The 25,696-nt window shown below is 31.2% G+C and overlaps 1 long non-coding RNA gene across 1 annotated transcript; it reads right to left on the reverse strand.

Moving 5' to 3' along the window:
• Positions 1–9,885: 9,885 nt before the first annotated feature.
• On the reverse strand, positions 9,886–25,460 carry LOC127716224 (uncharacterized). The gene is made up of 3 exons (XR_007988817.1): positions 25,403–25,460; positions 24,429–24,501; positions 9,886–17,037 (listed from the first exon to the last, which is right to left on the reverse strand). It is a non-coding gene; the product is annotated as an uncharacterized LOC127716224 (long non-coding RNA).
• Positions 25,461–25,696: the final 236 nt, after the last annotated feature.

Below are 25,696 nucleotides of genomic sequence, written 5' to 3' on the forward strand. Positions count from 1 at the left end.
CACCATATCCGGATTTCGACAATTAATGTTTTTTCAGTGATGTTGGGAATCGATATTTGGAAGGCCATATATTTACCTCAATTTAGGATAGACTCTTGAATATTGAAGAGTCGAAATAGGATGAACGATCATATAAACCCGAAGGCAAATACAATACAAGCCCAAACGAAAAAAATATAAATAATTCTAAATTGAATTCAATTTAGACTTATTTATATTTTTTCGTTTCGATTCCTCAAATCATGAAGAGACATTAATTGTCGAAATCCGGATACAGTGTACACATGTTTTGCACCTCATGTTTGCGGTATACCATGTCCAGTTAGTTGAGTGAATGATTAGATGTATATGTATATGTACTCTGTTATGAATGGAATTGATCATGTTAATATTGATTCACTCAGAGAATCATTGCATCGGAAATAAACACATGTATTCAAAAACCAGTTGTTGGCATAATACGGGTTATGTTCTTCTCATATATTTTATGACGGTATGACACTTAACGCCTTACGGAAGTTATTGTACATGATGTTCATATGATGGACAGGACATCATCTTTCAGTCATTGTAAACGAGGTCTGGAGCTGGCATGTACTTACTAGTTGTATATTGTTAATTTATGTATCAATGTCTTTTTTTTACATATTTATATTCTGTTACCTATTCTGACATTGCACTCGATTTTTTTAACTGAGTTTTACTGTGTGTATAACGTTGTGTTTATGCTACATTGTCTAGAGGTATAGGATTAGGATTGAGATATTAAAAATATGTTTAATACAGTCATATCTTTGCACTTATCTCAAGTCAGGAGCCTCTGTTATTTTTTTTTTTTTTTTTATAAATTTTAGTTCAATAATATGTTTTGGAGTTTTGGAGTGTGACGTCATTTTTCACTAAGACTAGTGCTAATTTATGTTCAGGGGCGAGCTCACGCCCGCCTCTGAGTGCGGGATTTTCTCGCCGTGTTGAAGAACTATTGATGGCCTTGGACTGATTTCTGTTCTTTGGTTGGGTTGTTGTCTCTTTGACACATTTTCCATTTCCATTCTCAATTTGATTACCATGATTAGTGTTTGTAATTCAACCAACATTACTGTAGGATTTTTTAGTACGCAAATGATTAGAAAATTGAAAACACAAATATTTTGAATTGCTTTATTTTCATGTAGAAATGGTTTCGCTCAACTTTTTTGTGCAGTGAATATTGAAAAAAAAGAAAGGAAAATTAAAACAAAATTATAATAAACAACTTGAATGATGCACAAGCTCAACAAGTTTGGAATCTTTTTGCTAAGTTCTAAAAATCTTAGTTAAAACAAAACTTGTGATATTTGTTTTATAATTTTGCTGGAGTAATAACTAAATTCCGAAGGAAGGGAAAACAAAAAAAACAATCATTTGGGAAACACCCCGCGAAAGGAGGTACAAAACGGCATCATACAATTCGGGACTTTTAAATAGGTGTTGGCGAGGGTTTGGCGAAGAGAAGCCAAAACAAATGTGTATTACAACGTTCAAATCTTAGAAAGTACATGTTTTCTGAACACTAATTAATGCATTGTAGTATTAAAAGGTCATTATAGTACTAAACGGTAATTGTAGTATTAAACGGTCATCGTACTATCAAAATCATCTGAAGAGATATAAAAAGGCTTTTCAATAGTCATATATCGATTAACTTGAAACAAATCCGTGTCACAAACCAAAACTGAGGGAACACATCAACTATAAGAGGACACAAAACGGAACAACAGAAACACTGAACGGCTACAAAAACAAACGCCAACATACATAGAAACGGAATATGTGAAAACAGCTGCCATATTCCTGACTTGGTACAGGACTTTTTAAGAAAATATGGTGAATTGAACCTGGTTTTATGGCAAGCCAAATTTCCAGCTTATATGGCAATGTTACAAATACCGTTTAAATGACAACATTACGTGACAGGAATACAGTACAGATAAATGCAAGACTATTCAGGTAAGAGAAATAAATGAATCAATAATAAAATAGTTCATTTCAACATGTAAACCACAATAAAATAGAACGAACACCTTAAATTGATTTACGACAGAACACAAATACGATACAATAGAATAATGAACTGTGCGTCATATGAATGTTTCAGCGTCAAAAAAAATGACGTCACATGTAATTTTCTAAAGATAGAGTATAAAATTGGGATTAAGTTTATAATGGTGTTATTTGATGTATTTTCTAACAATTACAAGAATATGAATACAGAAATGTGTTAGTAATGATGTGATTATTTGTATTTTATAACCATGTGAGTTTTTCTTCTAAATCAAATTGCGTAAAACAAATAAATTCTGTGCATATAGTTGCTTTTACTAAAAATCAAATAAATTTGTAATCTGTTTAAATGTTGATAAGACGATTATTATTGTATCTTAAGAATACAGACAGTAACACATGTCGTAGGATTTTTCAAACTAAATGTTCAAACTAAAGAAGGTAAATGATTCCTTTCATAAAATTAAACAAAAAAGAGTACAGAAACTATACATTTAATTTCAATTGAATAATGCAATTTATTTCATCTCGAAGAGCATACTTTGTAATACATTTTCGTTTTTCTAAACTGAATTAATTATTATTAGGAATGTAAATAAATTATTTTGTTTGATTCACAAGCTTTTTTTTGGCGTTGTGTTGGTCTAGATCTACTTGTTTAACTGTATTTTATATCTACTAATTTAACAGACCTGGTCAGCCCATAACATTATCATCATACACCTTTGTATACAGAAACGAATCGTTTGCCCGCTGAATGTATTTTTTATGTATGATGCCAATAATAAAAATCAAATATTTAGAAAAATTAGCGGGCATACCAATAGAAGTTGTATCTTGCTTATTTTACCGAATGCCTGTGTTTTGGTTTAATTGCTGAGAGTATTCCTATGTAGATTGCCCCAAACTAAAATACCTTTCAGGATGTCCATCGTGTCATAATCTAGAAGTAATATAAGTTTTGTAAAGATATGTTGAGACGCGTTTAGGCGACGAAAATAGAAATACAAGTCGTGATTTAATTCTTCATCAATAGTTATCGTCGGACAAAGCGGTACAACTCTTTTTAAAAAGAAAATGTTGTTTTTATAATTATGGATTTTATCCCTGTTGCAGGAACCACATACAAAAAAAACCAAGGAAACAAGAATGAACAAATGATGGATTTATGATATAAAAAAGCCTGTGTATAGGAACAGAACTTTACACTGCGAATAGTCAATCTGTATGTTTGCTGCAAAATGCTATTTGTCAACACGATTTTGGTTTCTATATGTTACCCCTTTAAACTGTTGTTTGGAGGGATACATTGTTTATTTATATACATTCACACACCAGATACAATAAGATAATTAAAGCTGTACACTTTTCTTCTGAATGATGATTTTCTTTCGGTTTACTAACTCAAGTTTCTGAGAGAGTTGGTAAATTTCTTGACTTATGAACCAAAATATGTTAGAAAGCATGTCAGTACCGGGACACTGAAGGATGCTATTAATTATCTGTGTTTTTCTAGTCAGTTTAATTTGACATAATTTGACAAGTTAATTCAAGTAAAAGATTTAGAACAGGTTTAAGTTTTAGCGTTTCATTTTTAAATGCTGTGTAGATAGATAACCAACAAATCAATATATATATATATATATATATTTCAAAATTTTAATGTGTTGTTTGATTGAAATATAAGCTTTTTTCCAAAGTAAATGTGCGGATTTCTAGTATTTATGATCCTGACAGGGCATTTCTATCTTTGTAAAGCAAATCGCATCTTATTGCAAGAGCTAGCTATTCAATTACCGAAAATATTGTGTAAGATAATGAATATGACGCCAAACTATTAACAAAAAACAACTTTTTCCAAGACAAAATAACTCAGCATTTTTACTTCCAGCTTTTTTTGTAGCGTAACACCTTTGTTCCTATTTGGTAACTTGCAAATTTATATATCATTACCTTAATCTAGCTCTTATTGTCTAAATATTTACAAAGAAGTTGGGTACATGTACATAGATTTCCACCCGTCCATAAATCAGCCAGTACGTCAGTCTGCCTGTCTGTCAGTCATTTTAGTGTCCTAGTAGTAAGGTATATACTTTCTGGATGCAAATTAATTGCTAATCAGATAAACGTTTTGAGCTAGAGAATGATTCCCTTCAATATTGATGTCACTTCCTTCAACTTTTAAATAGAAATGTATGGAAAAGTTGTGTCTGGTAGAAATACAACATACTTAGTTTATATGATCGCCTACTATTGTACAAAATGTCAGATAAAAAGAGAGAGAAAGAGAGAGATCTGTATCGATTGTTCTAGTTTCAATGTTTAAGGCTCATTCTACGATACTTAAAAATGGTCCATATTGATTCCGATTTTTACTAACTCTCAACTGAAATGTGGGTTAATTTTATTGGTTTCATGATCTTTACACAAAAACATGTCTGTTGTGCAAGCTAATTGTACATACTATATATGATTCCTATGTATAAATGTACTAAATATATAAAGACGTATTGTTAACAAATACTTATGTATCAAACAAGTTTTCTACTTCACTTCGTTTTAACTCAGATTGATAGTTGTTGTATTGGTTATTATACCACATCTCCAAATGTTATACGTGTATAAGGTTTAGTGCTGCGAGAATCGACACAAGGAGAGAAAAAATTTTCGAAAAAATTCCAGAATTGATTATTCCCTCTTTTCCTTTTATTCTTATTAGACTAAATTATGTATGACAAAGTGTTCTTTGTAAATTGGCAAAGACAAATATTCAGAATACCAAGTTTATCATTAATAGCAGTTGCACTTTCAAAAATGGCTGCTTCGCTACTCATGGCAAAGAAATGTGTTGTGATATATTGCATCCAGGAATATCATAATCAAGAAAAAAGATTGCATTTGTCAACGACAATATAGCATATCTTGGGTTATCCGTGACATCGGTAGACAATGACAGTCCAAATGATCATGATTATATTTTTGAAGACATTGCTTTTAATGTATTATCAGAAATCAACCCCTCGGTTAAAGAGTTACACTGTTTCCAACATCCTCTTTAACGGATATCATAATAGAAAACACAAATCATTGTATATCGTATCAACATATACTAAATAATTGTCAAACAGGCGCGGTATAAATTTTGCTTACAGAAATTTACAATCGAAATCGTTCCTCATACAGTAAAAAATATGAAAAAATCTATACAAACCCCTCTATGTCAATTTCTTGATTTGATTGAAGATATGAGCAGTCTAAATAATTTAAAGTTCAAGAGGTAAATGCTATCAATTTGTTATCACTATCTAGGTCTTATTAAGGTGTTGAAGGATATTAGCTTTGTAGCGGAATGTTGAGTTAAAATATAAGACTTTTGTTTCTTTAAGTTTTTGTTCCTTCTTCCTTAGAATCTATTGTTCATAACATCCAGGACACAAAATGAACTGTTAACAAAGGCAACAATAGTTGACGGATGATCAATAACATTAAAGGTACCAATCTTTGTAAGGTAACAAAAACTAGTTGGGGGAATAACAAGAACTCCAACAGGAAAGAGAACGGCACTGATGCGTTAACAGACAAAGCACCTCATACTTTACATACACCATCCGCAACGTAAAAGCCAAGGGAAACAAAACAAAACACCTGAAAATTACAGATAAGACGACTGATCGGGAATCTACAGATCTAAGACTACATCTGCATGTCTATGTCATATATTGTATATAGTGTCGATTTGAGTTGTTTTGTATTTAGATTTCATGTTAATGGTATAACTGTTTAATTATTTCTTTTTTATATTTAGAAAAAAAGTTCGATGTTTAAACATTAAAAGATTGAACTTTATTAGAGATTTCCAATAAAATGGCATACGTACCTTACTCGACGTACGTGTCTTTCATCATAAAAATGTAATTGTTTTGGGCTTAATTCAATATTGATTAGTTGAGATATTTCCAACTGAATTTTACATTTTTTTTTCTTATATTGTGCTGTTACACCGGAGTGTTGAGCGCTGGTAAACGCGTTTAATCAGGCCAAATTTTATATTGGCTTTCCCAAGTCAGATGCGTTCACTTCAGTGGATGTCGTTGGTTACTTTCTGTCATTTTTGTGTTAATTTTTCTCTTGTAAAAATGTTTATTTTCGTTTGAAAAGTTTACATTTTTCAAAGTCAATGCCTTATATACTAGTATCTGATAATACGGTATGAGTATTTGCTTATTGTTGACGACAGCACGAGCCACTGTAGTCGTAATTCACACCATTTGGACTCTGTTTGATAGTTTGACCCCAGGAATGTTAGGAATAAATCGACAAAAGAATGCATGCTAAGCATACTAATGGTTTTGAAGAGAAAATTGAAAATATTTGTTGAACGGACAGACAGGATGATTGTAATATGAGTGCGGGTACAATATTTTGTCAGTGTATGTATCTTAGATGCTAGTGGTAAGGAAGTCTGGATCAAAACGGGGTAATCTCTACTTGTTAAAAAATATTCTTTACTATTTAGAATATTAATTGCATGCCTACTGGATATCAGTACAATAGCAAGTCACAAGGATAAAGGAAGCTGTGGAACACCATTTTACAATAAAAACTAAGCTTTTTGATACAAAGAAACAAGGAGAAAAATTAAACAAATTATGCAACAAAAAGTGATATCAATACAAAACAAGTGTTGCTAGAATAATAATATATGCACTTTATATGCACTTAAAGCATAAAATATATGAACAGGTTTTTATTAAATATGGAATTGACTGGTAGCAGGCCAGCCTCGATTACGGGTTCAATTATTTTGTTGGACAATTAGATCCAGCGAATCGCTCTCATTTCATCATCCTTAATATATATGTAATATGTGTCGCTGGATATAAGACATACATCAGTATCATCATCATCATAAGTATTATAGCTTGAGGCTTAATCTTCGTCGTATTTATTATAGCTTGTAAGTTTTATAGCTTGAGGCTAAATTCTTATCTGATATTTTAACCAATTTATGTCGAGAACTTATTTTATGCATGCATCTCTTTGCTACATAATTTGTATAAATGTCCAAGTTAAAGCCTATAGAGATCATAGAAGTATGTTTATCAAATGATCATATCTACTCATAATTAAAACAGTAAGAAAGGGATTGACTCGTCCGACTAAAACGAAGCACAAAAACAGCAATTACTAGTATTTCAAAATAAACTCCATGTACCGATCTTAGAGTATTCACAGCTACTGAACACTATCTTAAAAACAACTACAACTAATAAATACAGAATAATTATGCAGTCTAGAATATTAATCAATTATTTCGTACTGTTACACCAGGCCCGTTAACATGTTTAACCCCGCCACATTATGTATGGATGTGAGTGTCAAGTAAGGAGCCTGTAATTCAGTGGTTATCATTTGTTGCTGTGCTTTCGTTCATTTTTTGTACATTAATTAGGTCGTTAGTTTTATCGTTTTTGTTGTTTTACATTTGTCATTTTGTGGCCTCTTATAGCTGACTATTCGATATGGGCTTTGCTCATTGTTGAAGGTCGTACAGTGGCCTATAGTTGTTAATTTCTGTGTCATTTGGTCTCTTGTGAAGAGTTGTCTCATTGGTAATCATACTACATCTTCTTTTTTGTACATATCACAAATTGAGTAAAAAAGTACATACACACTCTAGAAAAGCAAGACCGTGTGTCATTTTAAAAGCACAGAGAGTCTGTAGGACCATTAGTGTTCATAACTGTATAACAGATTATATGTAGTTTCTATAAAATGTAATGATAATTTATCAGTAAAAGATACATAATTATTAGTTAGTGGGATTATATATAACTAAATGAATGAATATTTATATTAAAAGAAACATCAGAAACAAGAATATGTGTACATTAGATTACACGCCAGTATCACATTTCCGTGTTAAGTGAGCTCTTAATCGAGGAAAAAATTCAATTCAGTATGTAGTCTTAAACTTTTAAATCTCGTGCGAGATGTCTAATGTTTAAACATTGTTGTTTTTAAAACGTATTTATCAAAGTCAAACGACAATCATTTAATACTTTTTTTTTGTGCTATACAATTTGTGGTTATGGCCGGATCCAAGATATTTGAAAGAGGGCGTAGTTCCCGATAATTGAATTTATACTGCCGAGCGAAGCAACGCGAAAAAATATTGGACGATTTTATACTAAACATTTGTATAGATAACGTGGAAAATGTGAGATGTTCAAAATTACTTGGCAATTGAAAGGGGGGAGTACGCCCTCTACCCCTGTATCTGCGAATGCACGTTTAGGTATACATTATCAAAACCTCGTCCCATGCTTTATTATAGTTCAAAACTAAAAAGCACTTTTTGATAAATGTATCAATAGTATGAATTTCTGCCCACGTCAAATTATCTTGAATTAAATTATAGAAAAATATTTTGTTTTAAAGTTAGTCGCGTACACCTTTTACATTCGGGTGTGTTGGAATCCACTTTTTAAACGTTAAAACTTATAAAAACAAAAAAAGAGATAACCTTCTCGCTTCGGATTTCATTATTTTAATATTTTCATGCTAAATATTTACTTGGTAGTTTTTTAAATTCATATGTTAAGAAGAACTGAAATATGGGTCAAGTGGAATGACAAGGAATGATGGGTGTATTTGATTACAAGTTGCTAGCTTACTTATTCCATTAAAATATTTTTGTCAATAAAATCTTTGAAAATTTAATAACAAAATATTTAAAGATTAAAAAAATTAGTTGGGGTTGATTTTTACATTAAGTCTATATAAGCAAAAAATGCGTGTTCAAAGAGCAAAATATGCATGCAGTGTATGCTCCCCTCCGTCATGCTTCGATGCAATAGGACGATATACGTTGAGTTAGGTCGGTTATGTCGAGTAAAGTCATTTTATTGGAAATCTCTATTAAGACCTGTACACGTTTAATTTGCTCAGGATTGATATACAAAATAATTAAAAAAACGGATGTTATTGTTATATCATAATTATAAAAAACTGCATCATTGCCAAAGCAAGATTATATTTTTTCCTGTTTGCAAATTAGAACAAACGCATGATGAGCTTTCGTGTCGCAGATGGTGTGTTTGTTATTTATTCTCGAACTTAAAATGTTATTTTACATCACATTCAAGCTGTTAAATATTCATTCTTGGTAAATGAATATTTTTCACTGTTTGATCCATCACATGGGAAACTGATATTTATTGTCCCAAGAGAAGAAATTAAAAGATAGTTGTGAAATTTTTACATACAGCTAACCAAACAACAATGATCTCCAATACTAATGATATATAAGCAACACATACATATTTCGATAAAACAAAAATTTGAATGCGGCATATATCATTGTCTTTATTTCTGCTTATATATCCGATTTACAACTATATGAATTGAAGTTTTTTTTTCATGCAACTGCGGGGAATCTGACTATAATTCATTATCTCTCTCGAAGCTTGTCATCCTTTAGCATATGTATCGACGAGCTATCAATTTACCACATATATCGATGATAACGTGATGGGTCAATATGCGCAATTCATTTCAGGTTAGCAGTGATGGTAGCATTTTTTCAAATCCTCTGCCCCTATCAAAAACTTGAATATGTATGATGGTTTTTTCGAAGCTGAGACATTTTCACCTTTGTAGTTACATTTGTGGTGTATGAAGTGAGATTCCTTAATTAAGAACACCCCGAAAAGCCTTCTGTGATGCGGCTTGTGATAGGTTAAAAAGTTCTTTAAGACAGACAGCTAGATACCATAAACACACTAATGTATACACAGGCAAGAGTCTGGGCTTGTTTTGCTATATGATATAAAATCTAAATTGACGAAAAAAGGTCATTTATTCAAAATCATTAAATGCAAAAAATACATTTTGCAAATAAAACATTTGACATAAAAGTTCATAATTGATATGAAATTATAATACATAATTAATACGAAATTACATCAACTAAAATCATATCAATTGAATAAATGACAAAAAATAGCAAATGTGGGGAGCAAAATCTGCCACAAATCCACTCTGAGGTTGAAAAAGTGGATCCCTATCCGATGACTCTGGCGACGTGAATACAATTTATATATAACTTATTAGAATTTGGAAGCATGACACTCAAATACACCAAAAAATAACACTATGTTTTTATAAAACGTTTCCACATTCAGGTGATATATTAAAAGTTCATATAATAATAAACCTACATATATTACCTTTTAATTATCTCTGCTGATAAACATGACTGAAGGTGTAAATGTTATTACGGACAGGACTGCAGCAATAAAGTTACAATAATCATCGTTATTTAATATATGTATTCACATTTCGTCTTACATCTCAACATCTAATAACATTATCCCCTAAATATTTTAGTACAGACAATCAGTATTAGTACAGTAATTAACAGAAAACATTTTTGCCTCATTTGAGTGATCTGATATCTCTCCATAATCATTGTGTACTGGACAACTAATAATAAAATGTTGTTCATATTTAATCTTCAAACAAAATAAAAGTACATTTTTACAAAGCCCTGACTTCTTTCTAAATAGGAAGTTTTATATCTGACTCTTTCTATTATGGGATCGTGGTCACTGATTCTCATTTTACATTTGGCATTTTTCAATCGAAATTATACAAAGACAAATAAATTTCTTTAGGAAACCAAGTTTTTGTAATTGAAATAAGTATCTAATTTAGAACTGTTTTACTCTGAGTTAATTTTTGTTGTATTCCCAATTGATGTGAGACTTTAGAAAATTTTGCTTAACTCAGGACTTGATAAAAAAAATAAGCTTTAATAATAATTTTGAATGTTCAGCTTTTTAGAAATTTAATGAATGGGTTAATACCAGCATTCGATATTAATAGTAATATTTCATATTGATAATACCACTATAAAAAAATAACGGGAATCTACCAAATTTACTTAGCACTGCTAAGCTAGAAGACTTTTCATTTACACTTAAAAATCACTTCATTTATATCGGGAATTTGATTTTTCTATAAAAGAAAAAAAAAAAAAAAAAAAAATTAAATTTTAAATTTTTAGAATAAAAAATAAATTTAATGAATATCATTGCTATAAATTATTGAAATACATATTCATATTCATTTTTTTTCCTGGCATGCTAAAGAGATCGTTCTGAACATACTTGTAATTTGAATGCCATAAAAGGGTTTATATTGTATGGTCGTAGTTAAGTTAAAAGATGAAAAATATCTTTGAAATCTAAATACAGCTTTTAATGATTTTTTTGTATTATTTTTCTTTACCTTGCGTTAAAAGTCCACGAGATGTTAATTTTAAACCTAGTGAATATTTATAATTATTGACACATACTCTAATATCTTTCTCGAAAGAAAAATATTCTTTTAAATAATAACCAGTTTAGGTAAATAAAATTACTGGTTTTTGATAGATTGACCTCTAAAGACCATAACATTTAGTACAAAATTGGGATAAACCATCAAGTCGTTTTATATATATAATTTGATAAATTGGAAACTAAAATAAAATAGGCAACGCTGACAATCATAACATGATCTAAAACAATTCATGTATACATACATGAAGTTGGCAGTCTTAACAAAATGTAGACATCAGGAGGGCAGACAATAATGACCCCATCCGTATGAAATAAAGATAATAAAGGTTTTGGCAGGCAATGCTGACCCAAAACAAGATAGTTGTAATTGTATGAAATAAAGATCATATAAACGTTTTGACAGGCAATACTGACCGTAAACAGAAGCATAGCGTTTTATTACTAAAGCTCATAAAAACGTTTTAGCATGCAATGCTGACCCAAAAAAGAAGCATGGAATTTTATTACTAAAGATCATATAAACGTTTTGGCAGGCAATGCTGACCCAAAACAGAAGCATAGCATTTTTTACTTAAGATCGTATACCCGTTTTGGTAGGCAATGCTGACCCAAAACAAGATAGTTTTAATTATATGAAATACAGATCATAAAACGTTTTGGCAGGCAATGCTGACCCAAAACAAGATAGTTGTAATTGTATGAAATAAAGATCATCAAACGTTTTGGAAGGCAATGCTGACCCAAAACAAGATAGTTGTAATTGTATGAAATAAAGATCATCAAACGTTTTGGAAGGCAATGCTGACCCAAAACAAGATAGTTTTAATTATATGAAATAAAGATCATAAAACGTTTTGGCAGCCAATGCTGACCCAAAACAAGATGGTTGTAATTGTATGAAATAAAGATCATAAAAGTTTTGGAAGGCAAGACTGACACAAAACAGCTGAAGCATAAAATTCTGTTACTAACTTAATCATTTTTATCCTGTAAAATTCAATAAACGCATTTGACTTCAATCCTTGAATCGCGGATACGAGAATTCAATCCATGAGCTGCAGCAGAAGTCTTTTTTCTAAACCTAGGTGCTGTATAGTACCGAGAGTCGAAACTAATTTTACGACAGAGCAAACTTTAAAGAGATGGTGAAATAAGAGCGTGCAACTGGTGCTTCAAACTTTCATTAGAACTAGGGTCCAGTTGTGTATCCAAATGCTGATCGAAGACACCTTTTGTAAATTAGTATTGATAAAACAGTCAAAGTAGATTTAGCCAGTCAAGAATTATTGTTGATGAAGACTCGAACGTCCAGATCAAAATTTTAATCTCGAAATCACGTTTGCGTCATAAACGTCAGTGAAACAGCAACCCATCAACATTCGTTTGTTTGTATTATCGGAACTATGACATACCACTGATATATAAAAGTACATGTAAATTGTTGATATCACGCTGTATTGCATAACTCCTTCAATGGGCGAAAGTCCATTCGTAGATAAATACCAGACTCAGCTCTCTTCGTCCATAGTTAAAACATGAAATAAACAAAATTAAAATGTAAAATAATGAAAAACAAAAATTGTCACATTATATAACAAACTCGATCTAAATCTAAAACAACAAACATAACACATGTCAAGGTATAATATGCGATAATTTTTTTTTTAATTTTTTTTTTTAAATTCTTTTTTCTTCAATCAATCAACCATAAAACATATATATCATGTATTAAAAGGAGAGTATGAACTTTAAAATATTATCAGTGTATTGATAACGTATGTCTTGTCCATTGTTCTTTTTAATAGTAAATCTATTATAAAGTAAAAGCATACGACCTTACATTGCTTTAGTATTGGTATAAAAATTATCAATTAAGTTCATCGCAACCCAAACTATATGAATTATACTAGTAAATATAATTTAACTAATACATTAGAAACATGTATTAAAATACTGACAAACATGAGAAACTAGCGAAAGAATTAATTACAAAATAATTTATTCCAAACCAATCACCATGACGAAATAACAAAGTAGCATGAGTTTCATGACGACGCATTAAACGATACCCACTACATAATAACATATTTGCAAAAGCGAATACACAGAGGTCATAAGTCAAAGCTACCACAACCTCTGCGAATAAAAGTAGCATAAGTTTCATGACGAACCATGAAACAATACTCACTACATAATAACATATTTGCAAAAGCAAATACACAGATGTCATAAGTCCAAGCTACCACAACCTCTGCCAAAAAAAGTAGCATGAGTTTCATGACGAAGCATAAACAAATACCCACTACATAATAACATATTTGCAAAAGCAAATACACAAAGGTCATAAGTCCAAGCTACCACGACCTCTGCACAAACAAATGCACAGAGGACATAAGTACAAGCATCCACGCCCTCTGCAACAATCAAAATATAGTTCACATTACCCAAACAGGCCAGTACAGGCAAATTGGCGAATAGACTAACTTACAAAAATGTGCTCCAAACCAAGCACCATGACGAGATTTACGAAAGTAGCATGAGTTTCGTGAAATAGCACAAAACAATGAACACTACACAAAATATATTTGCAAAAGCAAATACACAGAGGTCATAAGTACAAGCAACCACGCCCTCTGCACCAATCACAATATCGTCCACCTTACCCAAAACAAGAAAGGCAAATTGGTTTGTAAAACAATAAACCATAGCTTAGCCTTAAAACTTATATTGTCTGCCACTTTCATATAAGAGTGTAAATGTATGGAATAGTTAATAATATCATATATAAGTATGTAACTTTTCATTCTATCATGTGTGTTAATATCGTTATTATTATTATTATTATTATTAGCATATAATTATTATTATCATATATATATATGAAATAGGTCTTTACCATTCATTGTTAATGAGCATATGCCCATAACATTTTGTATTTCTATTTAATTGAACCATGTCTCATACAGATACGTCAGGCGGATCTTATACGTTCTGCAAACATTAGGATGCCTTTTACATTTAAATGTACAACGACATATGCTATTAAGGATTCAGTAACTTGTAAAAATACAACATCGGGTTTATCATCAGCTATAATTTTCCATAAGTATGGTAAATAAGTACAATTTGATCGCAAACGCACAGTGTCACCAACAACACCAAAATTAATTTTACACCAATATCTCTATCACAAAGAGATGAATTTGACCAACTGCTACGTGTATTGCATACAACAAAATCGTGTAATCTATACGAATGAAAGAATGGTCAAAAGTAACTGTAAGTTTGTCCAGAATGTAAGCATAAAATAGCTAAAACATAAAAGTATAGTTCGATTTTACCTCAAATTGCAAAAGGAAATTACTCCAGTCCAAAAATATACATCAAATTTAAATTATTCACAAATTGTTTGATAAAAATTACAAGTTAACACGCCAAAGGCTGATGATAAAAGGGAATGACCACACCACACTTACACGTGAGCTCGTGCTGACCCCGCAAGATCATTGACCAATAAGAAAGATGTAATCCAATCATGCTCTGGTCACAAGTGAATTTTCTCTGCACGAGAAAAAATGTTCTAAAATTTCAACAGTTTATCGTTTCATTAGTTAGGACAGCTCTGACCCATTGACCAGACCAGAGACATCATAAATTTACAGTATAAATAGCTCTCTCTTTATTTAAGTCTGAGTAATAAACAATTAATAAAGAATTATCTTCTCTGCTGTCTTAAATGATTTTATTCAGCTTAATTTTCAATTAGTAAATACAATTGGTTTTTTTCAACCATTAAGAACATTTAGTTATATGCATACATCTAACTCTATAGTTGTTACACCTTTATTATATGGTCCTCTGCTCTCTAAGTCAGCACAAGTTGTAAAGTACGGTTAATTGAAACATGTCCAATGACACTAGTGTGTGGTACTGCGTTGGTATTCTTGTTTACGCACTGCTTATGAGTTCCTCAATTTGAGGCACATTAGTGATTGTAACCCTGAAGAATAATATGTTGCCATCGATAGTATTACCAGGTTATTCTTCAGGCTACTTTATGGACGTGAAACGTCATATATACGTCATTTTCTGTAACAAGGTGTTGTTATTTCTTGATATAGATGATCTAAAATGTTTTATGCACAATAATTTCTTTGTTCAAATGTGTCGATGCTGCTACTGTTTATTTGATTGTGCCTTTCAACTGTCTCGATTAAAAGGCCAACTGACCACTATTTTGTTGATTAAAGCTTGTCGTATTTAAGTCTGAATCATTTGACACTTTTTTAAAACTGCTTGATTTAGGCTTCCACTGGTCTAATGAGGGTATCCCCAGCCTAGTAGTCATTATTTCAGACCTGCATCGACTTGAAATATATATCATTTTACGGTCAAATAAATTTTGAGCAAGATATATACACTCCCCATATCATAATATCCATTTATACTGTTGTCAGACTTAGAGTATGCATGTGAAGTAAACTAGCTTCGATAATCCTTGACATCTATACATCTTGCTAGATGATTTTATTCTGGATTTTAATTAGTCCTTGCAAAATGTCAAAGGATGATGTAAACATTTTTGGGGAATATTGTTTTTGGGGTGTTACCCTTTGCTCTGAATTTTTATCTTCAACACTGCAAAAGTAAACAGGTTTGCAAAACATGTACAGAAATTTGTTATTTCCTAAACAATTGAACTATTTAATAAAAAAAAAACCGGATCAAAACATGTATATTGACAGGACGTTGTTTTCCTTAAAGCATTTATAACCGTCACGACTAAGGCTTATTAAAAATGTTCAAATATAAAAAAAGGACCCAACTGGACAATCTTTCATATCATTCAACTTGGAAGTAAGTCTCCAGGCTAGGATCGTTCATTAGTACTCCGGTATAACTTTAAATTAATGATTTGATATTTGGCCGATTTTAAACATTACAAGGTTGTTAGGAATCCAAGAACCTGTTGTTTTAACAATGAATTATGGCTATAGCAGTGGGATTTCTTATGTCTCTCGTATTGCAATCTCTGTAATGCGAACAAGTTCTCGAATATCTGTGTTATTGTAAGCGAGAAATTAAAGTCAACCACAGTGAGAAAGTCCGAGGTTTTCATAATGGAGATAGACTCATTTCTAAAATTATTTCCTACATTTGACACAGCAAATTAGAAAATTCGTTTATAGTCCAATTTCGTTAAATTTACCTCTCTGAAAACACATTGTATAGATTGAACTGTTACTCACTCGTAATTAAATAATTCAAGTAATCGCAAACATATTTAATTTTGACAAAAAATACAGTGTAGATTCTTGTGAACGGCAAGTATAGTCTTTATTGAATGTAATAAATTGTAAAATCTAGAATATACCCTCAGATATGACCACAGAGTGGTTGAATGTTTTATAATCCTTATAAGTCTTTATCTGTCGAAAAAAGGAAATGCAAATCAATATTTAAATTAATATCGAATCAATTGGTTACCTTATTGTTGTATTATTGTTAGATTACCCATTATCTGGGTTTTTTTTTCTACGTTGAGTTTAAAAATGAATAACATATCTCTGCTTAGTGTTCTTTTAAACTTACCTTGCGATACAGGCATTGTTGATAGTTAGATCATTTCGAATGGGCGTAATGGTATCTTCAAATTGCAAATGTAAGTATGCTTTTAATTAAAAACAGGTTATGTCAAAAACAAACTTGCTCTTTCGTCTCAATGTAATCCAAACCCACACATTTTTTATCAGAAGATACAATTGTTAAAGTAGTTAAGAAAAGTGAAATGATATTATTAAGATCCGGTGAAAGGATACAATTTGATTTAAAACGTATGGAATTTAAAATACCGAATCAACGAATACATTCACACACATTTAGCATATTGAGTATGTAATAATTAGCTGATTAAACCCTTTATTTCTTGGCAGAAAATTTATGAACTATTTGGAGACAACATGATATCTTTATAACAGTGCGCAACGGAATGAGAAAAATGCTTTTTTTTTATTTTCTAAACAAATCTTCCGAATATGTGGGCCAAAGTTCTTGGCAATTATACAGTAGAATATAGTCAATACAGCAACACATGTACAGTTATATACACGTTTACTAATTTTTCGACACGTTTTAAATATTACACGTAATAATATACAGCTTTCTTTTAACATGTTTGAATTATTTCTAGATGTGTTAGTTTTTTACTTTAGCTCAATTTCGAATTCGTCTTTAAACAGAAATATTCTTGCCATTCTTGTGTCAACCAATCATTGAGTTTCGTATTGTGGGTTGATATGATTTTTGATAACTTATAAGTTTTAGCTTCACCTAATGTAAACTGTCATTTTTTCTGCATTACATATTTGTAACAATTGATTATTATCTTTGAGAAAGATTGTTCATTTATTTTATTGTTTCTTTGATTTATAACTCTTGTTTTAAAGTCTTTTCATTTTCATCAACAGTTATATACATTTTTAGTATGTATAAGATTATAAAACAAACATGTTATTATGTTATATCTGTGAAGTTTTGAAAATGAATCAAAAACATATCGGTTTGTATTTCGGTGCATAGTATCTGTGGAGACTTTGTCTTTAAAACATGCATAGGTAAAGATTTCACGGTGAGAATTATATAGGTTGATTTTAAATCGAGTAATTTAATTTTATTATAATTATAACATGTATAACTGAGCCTTCGGTGATTTTATTTATTTCTCTTTTAATTAAATAACGTTCTAAGTTTTTCTCTTATGTTAAACAATTACGATGTGTTTAAAAGAACTATACGTGACTGTGATCTAGTCTTTTGAGCATATCAGTATGACGTCCTATGTCCGTTTCTAGTGTCAAACTTTATCATCAAACATTTTTGAAAATATAACACTAATCAGAATGTAATATCATTTCACAAAAATAAGATTCGTAGGGGAAAAATGTTAATTCTTTGTACTTTTTTCAACAATTCACATAAATCGGTTGCCATGGATGAATAGTACATCATTTTGACCTTTGAAATACAGCAATCGCATAACGTAAAGCCAATGATTATGTAGCAATATCGTCTCCTTATGCTGGATAATGAAATGAATTAAAAGTATAGTCCGTTTCTCTGTTCGTATGCCACTATATGTAGTGTGATATGACAAAAATATCTTCATGCTACATGAAGATAACAGGCCACAACCACAAGAAATGATATCTCACATTTTAAACACAAATTCCCTTGAAGTGCTCTTAAACTTACTGAAAAACATTGACGATGAATATAGTGTAATGGGATAGAGTTAATTTCGGTTTAGATACCAAATGAATGACCGAGAATACAAATAGCGATAACTTGTATCTAACATTTACATGAAATATTTACGTCGAAGATATCACTGCAAGCAAACATGTCATAACAAAAAAGTATTCCTAGATAGAATTCGCACCAACAATAAAAAAATTCTCAAATTGATACTGTACTAAATGAACAGGTAATGTTTTACACTGTACATACAAAATGTACCATGACTCTTATTATTAATTTATCAGATTGTTATGGTGTGTGTGGACTGAAATAAGTTTTTTATCCTCTAAAATCCATAAGAGGATTTATTTCAAAGGTATTGAGATCTTGGTAATGATTTGACAACCCACTGCCTTTCTATTGTATGTTATTTTACGAGTTCAGGAAATTTGAAAGCCAGAAGAAACACCAGTAAAAAAAATATTAAGAATCCTTCTCAATTACCATTAGGATTTAAACTAATGTGGTATTGGTGTAAAAATACATTGACTGCTAATATCTAGGACCGAAAATAGAGACCCATCAAACAGTTAAAACAAAATTTGTACAGTTAGATATATTTCATTTGTATATTTTCAAAGATTCAGTTGCACACAATTTTGAGATCAGAGGCAAATGCACCTGCCACGTGCGGAGTTTGAACTCACATCCCCAGTAGTAACATTTTAGTGATATAATAGTAGTTGAACTAGATAAAATACTCGGTCACCGAGGGGCCGCTATAGGCATTTTACCCTTGAAGTAATATTCACTTTTTTCGCAATAACTTAAATGAAAAAGTTCTTCTTGCTATAATAAAATTGAAACTTATTAAAAAAGTAACAATTAAAAATAGGAAATAATAAAACAATCAGAAGCACATGCTGAATGTGCGTCACAGCAAAAATATCAAGTTTAATATTTTAAATAATTTACTAATTTGATTGACATTGCTAATTTCTTCTTTAATTCTAAAAGGTGTGTGTGTGTGTGTTCGTAAGTTGAACGAACAATCAAACAAATGCGACACGGTATGAGGTCACACTCCTTTGAAATGTTTCAAAATGTAAAGATGCATGAAATCGAACAGGTACTCCTTAGCATTATATTTCTTAATTTACATTTATTTATTGAGTTCTATAACCATTTATTTATCATTTTAAATTTACAATGTATTCAGACAAACCAAAAAAACCACTTAAACAAATTTTTATTGGAGACTCTTAACAAATCGGTTTAGATCCAAATTCAATATTTCTGTTTTGTCACAGTATTTGTTACATTGTGTTATCAGTTAACCTACCACAAAAACTTGATGGATATTTGTTCACGCTATTGCACATTTACATCAGGTTAAGTATTTTCATAAAAAAATGCACTTTATTTAGGCTTGAGAAAACTTACAACATAATCAATGGTTTCATTCGGGTTATCGAAAGAAATGAAACAACTAATGGTGGTCAAGCATTGCGATCAGATCGTGAAAGATCTGGTACAGAATTGTGAATGAAAAAATATCGAGAAGACACATGATTCGTCAATAAATAATCTTATCTTATCAATTATTATGAAAAATAATGGAAAAACAAAACTGGCTGTCAAAATGGTTCAACAATATCCGAAAAAAAAATCAAGACTTAAATATACACCGTTTTTACAAAAATTACAAAAGGCAGATTGCTCTTTGAAATATCAGAAAAATTAAAATGTAAACAAACGTGATTGTTAATGCATAAACTACAACTTCCCCTAGAAATATCGTTCAATATTACTGTCTGAACTAGTTCTTAAATTTATTTTGATTTAGTTTATTAAAAATAATGGTTATATTTGTAAAAAATTGATATCACGGATCGTGAAAGATCGGGGACCGCATTTGGATGATTTTGAAAATGAGCGTAAAAGATCTGTTTCCGCTTATACGTTAATTACAAAAAAATCCACGAAAACGTTCGAATCTGTCTTTAAACATATGATTATTTATGCATGTAATTGGTATATCAACAGATTGGATTTACATGACTTATTCCGCTTCACTTTTGTTTGTAAGTAAGGCTATAATGGTTCAATCACATTGGATTTGTATTTTGATAATACCACACCGACTAGTTTTCTGATAACACTATAAGGGTGTCTGTCCGTCCTGCATTAGGTTGTTTTGTTTAAGATTGTCTCATCTGATGTACATTAATTTTCATAAATAGTCATATCTATAAAACGAAGATCCTTGCTGATTTTTGTAAAAATTTGAGAAAAAACATTGTTAAAAACAAAATAGCAGAAAAAAAAAAACTGTCATATTCCTGACTTTGCAGAGGCATTTTCCTAAACAAATGGTGGGTTAAATCTGGTTTTCTAACTTGCTTATACGCCCACTTGTATGACAGTTGTTTAATGTTCCGTAATATTGCCAAATTAAGGGAGCAGCACTAACATAATCAATTGGTTTACGTGATCATATCTGGCATCCAGTAGCATACATCACAGACATACAAAACAGCTTAATTTAACGTTCAATAGATATTAGAATATGTGTTATGAGTGCCAATGAGACAACTCTCCATCTAAGTTACAATTTGTAAAAGTAAACCATTATAGTCAAAGTACGGCCTTCAATACAGAGCCTTGGCTCACATCGATCACACACACTTACAATCAAATCAATCAAATACGCCAGCCAAAAAAGATTATGTAGTTGATAATACCGCCAGTATAGTAAAGCAAAATTAAGGAGCCCCTTACGTGTCATGTAAATATAAATATGTTCGTTTGCCGGATATTAAATCTTGCACGCACCAGTTTGAAAACTCGTGCGCACGACTTTCGAACTGGTGCGCATGACTTTGAAACTTGACCGCATGACTATCAAAATGTTGCGCACAACTTTTAAACTGGCGCGCACGACTTTCAATGATGGTGTGCAAGACTTTTAAGAACTGGCGCACATGACTTTGAAATTTGTTCGCATAACTTTCAAACTTGTGTGTATGACTTTCAAACTTGTTTGCTTGGCATTCAAACTGATTCGCATAACTTTCAAATTGGAGCACACGACTTTCGAACTCGTGTGCACAATTTTTAAAGTCGAGAGCACCAGAATTTGAAAGTTATGCGCACTAGTTTTTAGATGTCGTGTGAATGACTTTTCAAACTAGTGCGCACCAGCTTAAATGTGCGGCATTTAAACTTACCCGATAAAAATTATAATATTACAAGGGCATACAAAATGAAACTACGCTAAACAAAAAGTCATGTGTCCTTATCGCATATCTGGACCAACCCACATAAAGAACGCTAAAAGTCAAAAATCTGAAAGCTGGATGCACATATACCGAAACACGGTATGGGGCATACGATCAAATGAAACATTATACTATAATAGTACAAAGACAAATAAAGATAAAACTGTAAAGTATATAAAATACTACACAGAGCCAACACCCTAAACCCTAAACCCTGCTTAATTAATTGTTTCCGCAGGCACTGATAACGTTTTACAAACTAGATCTGAGTATCAGCTGCAATCTCCTGAAAATAAGAAAGTTCAGAAATGTATACTTCATAGGCGGATGCCGTTGGTAAATCGCTGCTAAGGTAAGGAACTTTTATAATTTCAAAATTGAAATCATCTCGTTTGTCATACTCTCGTATTAAAAGATTACAACTGTAGTCAAATTCGGGCTTTATATTTAAAAATGATTCAGAGGAAGCTGTATATGTGGTGTCTATTTTATCTAGTTCATGGGACCAAATGAGAAAAGTTCGTATTGTTAATGAAAAGAACATGTTCAATACATCTGTGTGTAAAGTTAGATAATAAAGCTTATTTTACCTAAGAATTATGAAGATGTGGTATGATTTCCAATAGACGTGTGTGAAAAGTAAATACGATTTTGACGCTGATGTTAAATACCAATACCACTACAGTCTATAGTGGGGACCATCTTAAAAAAGCATAGATAATTATTCATTAAAGTTACCTGTATTGGTTTGTTTGATAGTGCTGAGATGATTTTTTTAAACAAAAAAAAAAGTAACAACTTATTCCGCAATACAAAGTCAAGGATCCAGCAAAACACGATCATTATTCTTAAAATTGCATTGTTTCATAGTAGAGATCGATTAAGTTTAAGATCGTTGTTCCCCTATTTTTTACTATTGTGTTGATCGACTACAAGGAAAATCTGCAAAGTGATCAAACTAAATGAATATAAAAAAACAGGAATCAAATCACATCCGAATCCGATTTATTACTCTACATCAATCTTTGTTCAAAACGTTCGTTTAGTTAAAAATTTAAATGAAATCTAAGTGTCATGTCGGGGCCTTTCTGATAGCTTTTATGCGGGATGGCTTTTGCTTTATGTAGGGGGTCATACCGTCACATATAGTTTTGGTCTCTGTTACATAGTTGTCTATTTTAGCAATTATACCACATCTCCTTATTTTATATCATTTTCTAGAATAGAGAAATGTGTTACACAGAAGTGTAAAATTCTAAAAATAAACCAAACTAGAAAAGTGTGTACTTGACAATAAACTATTTTCAATTTGATCATCTTTCTATGTATATTTTTTCTAAAAGGTCACTGGCAATTTAATGTAATGTTGAAAGGAGACAATACCAAAAAAAAAACCCGTTAAAATAAGTGAATTAATTATTCTTATTCACATTTTCCCTGACATTTACTATCTATCAACTTTTATAAGTTTTTTTTCGAAAAAGAGAGGTTATCGAATTAATTTTTTTTAAAGATTACAACGTTTGGACATTATCAAGCATGTTAAACTTACGTTTTGGCAAAGGTACGGAAGCCTCTTTTTCTTTTGTTGTCAAGGCTTCCTCCACCAACAAAACAGAACACAACGATAGTGTTGAAAGTGGTGTTAAATTTTCATATGGCGAAGTTAATGTTTTTATCTTCGGGTCAGGAGGATATTTTTTTTTTTATTGCCTTCATTCTATTTTTTCAAAATATTTACTATATACTCCACTTTCTAAATTAGACGGTATATACATGATATAGTGGTAGTTGAATGGGTCCATCCGTCCGTTCATTCGTTCCTCTGTCCATGTATTGCATGCATACCCATATAGTAGAAGACAAAACGAATCACATATAGCTCGTTAAAAGTTATTTTCTAAATTTACGGACAGCAAGAACAACATTCTTGATATTTCAGATTAAACAAAATAGTTCATTAATGGTGTAAACTTTTAACTTTTAAATTTTACAACTTTACTCTATACATCACTTCACAGGAAGGCCTACACCTTTACGCTAAACACTAAGTACCATACATCCCTCCCCATCCTCTTTACCATTTGAATAATACATGATGTGCATGCATCATTCAAAATCAACCACAATTAATGTAACGTTTTTGCGGTAATTGCTAAATGCAAGTTATCTGGTATAAATCGAACAATGTGTTAAAATAATTAAACACTCCACAAGCATCGTTCACAGTTCCCTACATCGTACATTATTACATAATATCATATCACACAACGTCTTTTTTCTTGGGAAGTCTACATCATCAAAGGTTAGATAGTTTGTTCAAAGTCATGATATATACCTTTTGAAAAAGTTAAATAATGAACATAATTTAATTATTTCGACTCACATAACTATTATCATCGATAGTCGGGAAGGAAAGATCTTATTGTATAACATGTTTACAGGTCAAACTGTTTAATTTCAAATTGAAATACTTTTTATTTTATATTTATAATATACTTTTTTCATAATTTAATCCAACCTCAATTCCACTTCTGTGCACTGACGAAGACGACGTTGCATTTTGCATGCTGCTGTAATTTATTTCTTCGTGTCTACAATGGGAATAAGAATTTAGACAGTATTTGATACTTGTGTATGTCTGTCTTACACAACAAAAACATCACCAACAGAGTTCTAGGTAAAAAGACAAAACTCGAAACTACATATATTGTTAGTCATCATTTCGAGTTGGTCGATCGATACAATGTGTCGATGTCTTAACTCTGTAGCGACATGTGTCATAGTCCTATAGCTTTAATCACCAGTAAAGTGGGCTCTCGCAACGCGGTTGGTGCATGCATAGCAGGAGACGCTTATAATGTTTACGCACCAGTGTCGTTCCTTTTTAAGTTCACAATATCCCCGCAGGTGCATATCATATCTCTGCATAATCAATTTACGACATTTGAACACGGGTTTACGACTTTTGCCGTAGTCAATACATGATATAGTCTTGACTTTTTCTGTTGCCATCTTTTTTGTTTTTATTAAGTTTAAGTAATTATGAATAAGTTCAGTTTTAGTTCTATATATATTTTAAGTAACCATTTCCTATCTTTAAAGTTTCCTTTCTAAAGCTGCAGATTTTGTGTACTCTCCCGATTTTCAGGAATATGCTGTCATTAGGAAAGAGACAACATCAATGAAAATGTTATATATATGATATTATCCGCATAACATTGATTGAATAATACGTGTTGATTTAATATTGAAATTTACTTCAGAGTGAATAAAAGGTTATTCAACAAAACACGAGTGAATGTAACCTCACATGCCATATATAACGGCAATATCTAATGTTCGTATGGCACTATACCTTATATGCACATACTTATCATGATCACAATAATCAAGAAACGTATTGTTTCTCCGAAAAAAAAAATACTATAACTAAAAACACAAAACCGTTACAAAAATGTATGTTATACGATTACCGTTACTAACGACACTTACACACTTTGTGCATATTCCTGATCATTATCCATTTGCATTTCTTCAAAAAATCAATCAGTCCAAAACTATAACCAGAATAAGAAATGTTTTAAACATTCTGAGCACCTTGCCAAGTTGAAAAAAGTGTAATTTAAGTCCTGGACATATCTGATACAATGTAAATTAACGCTTGAGAAATTAAAATGAACTGAATGTAAATGTTATGGTGAACTGATATTATCGGCAACAGGTTGTATCATAAAAAAAGTTGTCAATTAAGACATCATTCTAAATTTCAACAATCTGTGTGTCTCA

Source organism: Mytilus californianus, unplaced genomic scaffold, assembly GCF_021869535.1.
Source record: "Mytilus californianus isolate M0D057914Y unplaced genomic scaffold, xbMytCali1.0.p SCAF_9, whole genome shotgun sequence".
Taxonomy (NCBI): domain Eukaryota; kingdom Metazoa; phylum Mollusca; class Bivalvia; order Mytilida; family Mytilidae; genus Mytilus; species Mytilus californianus.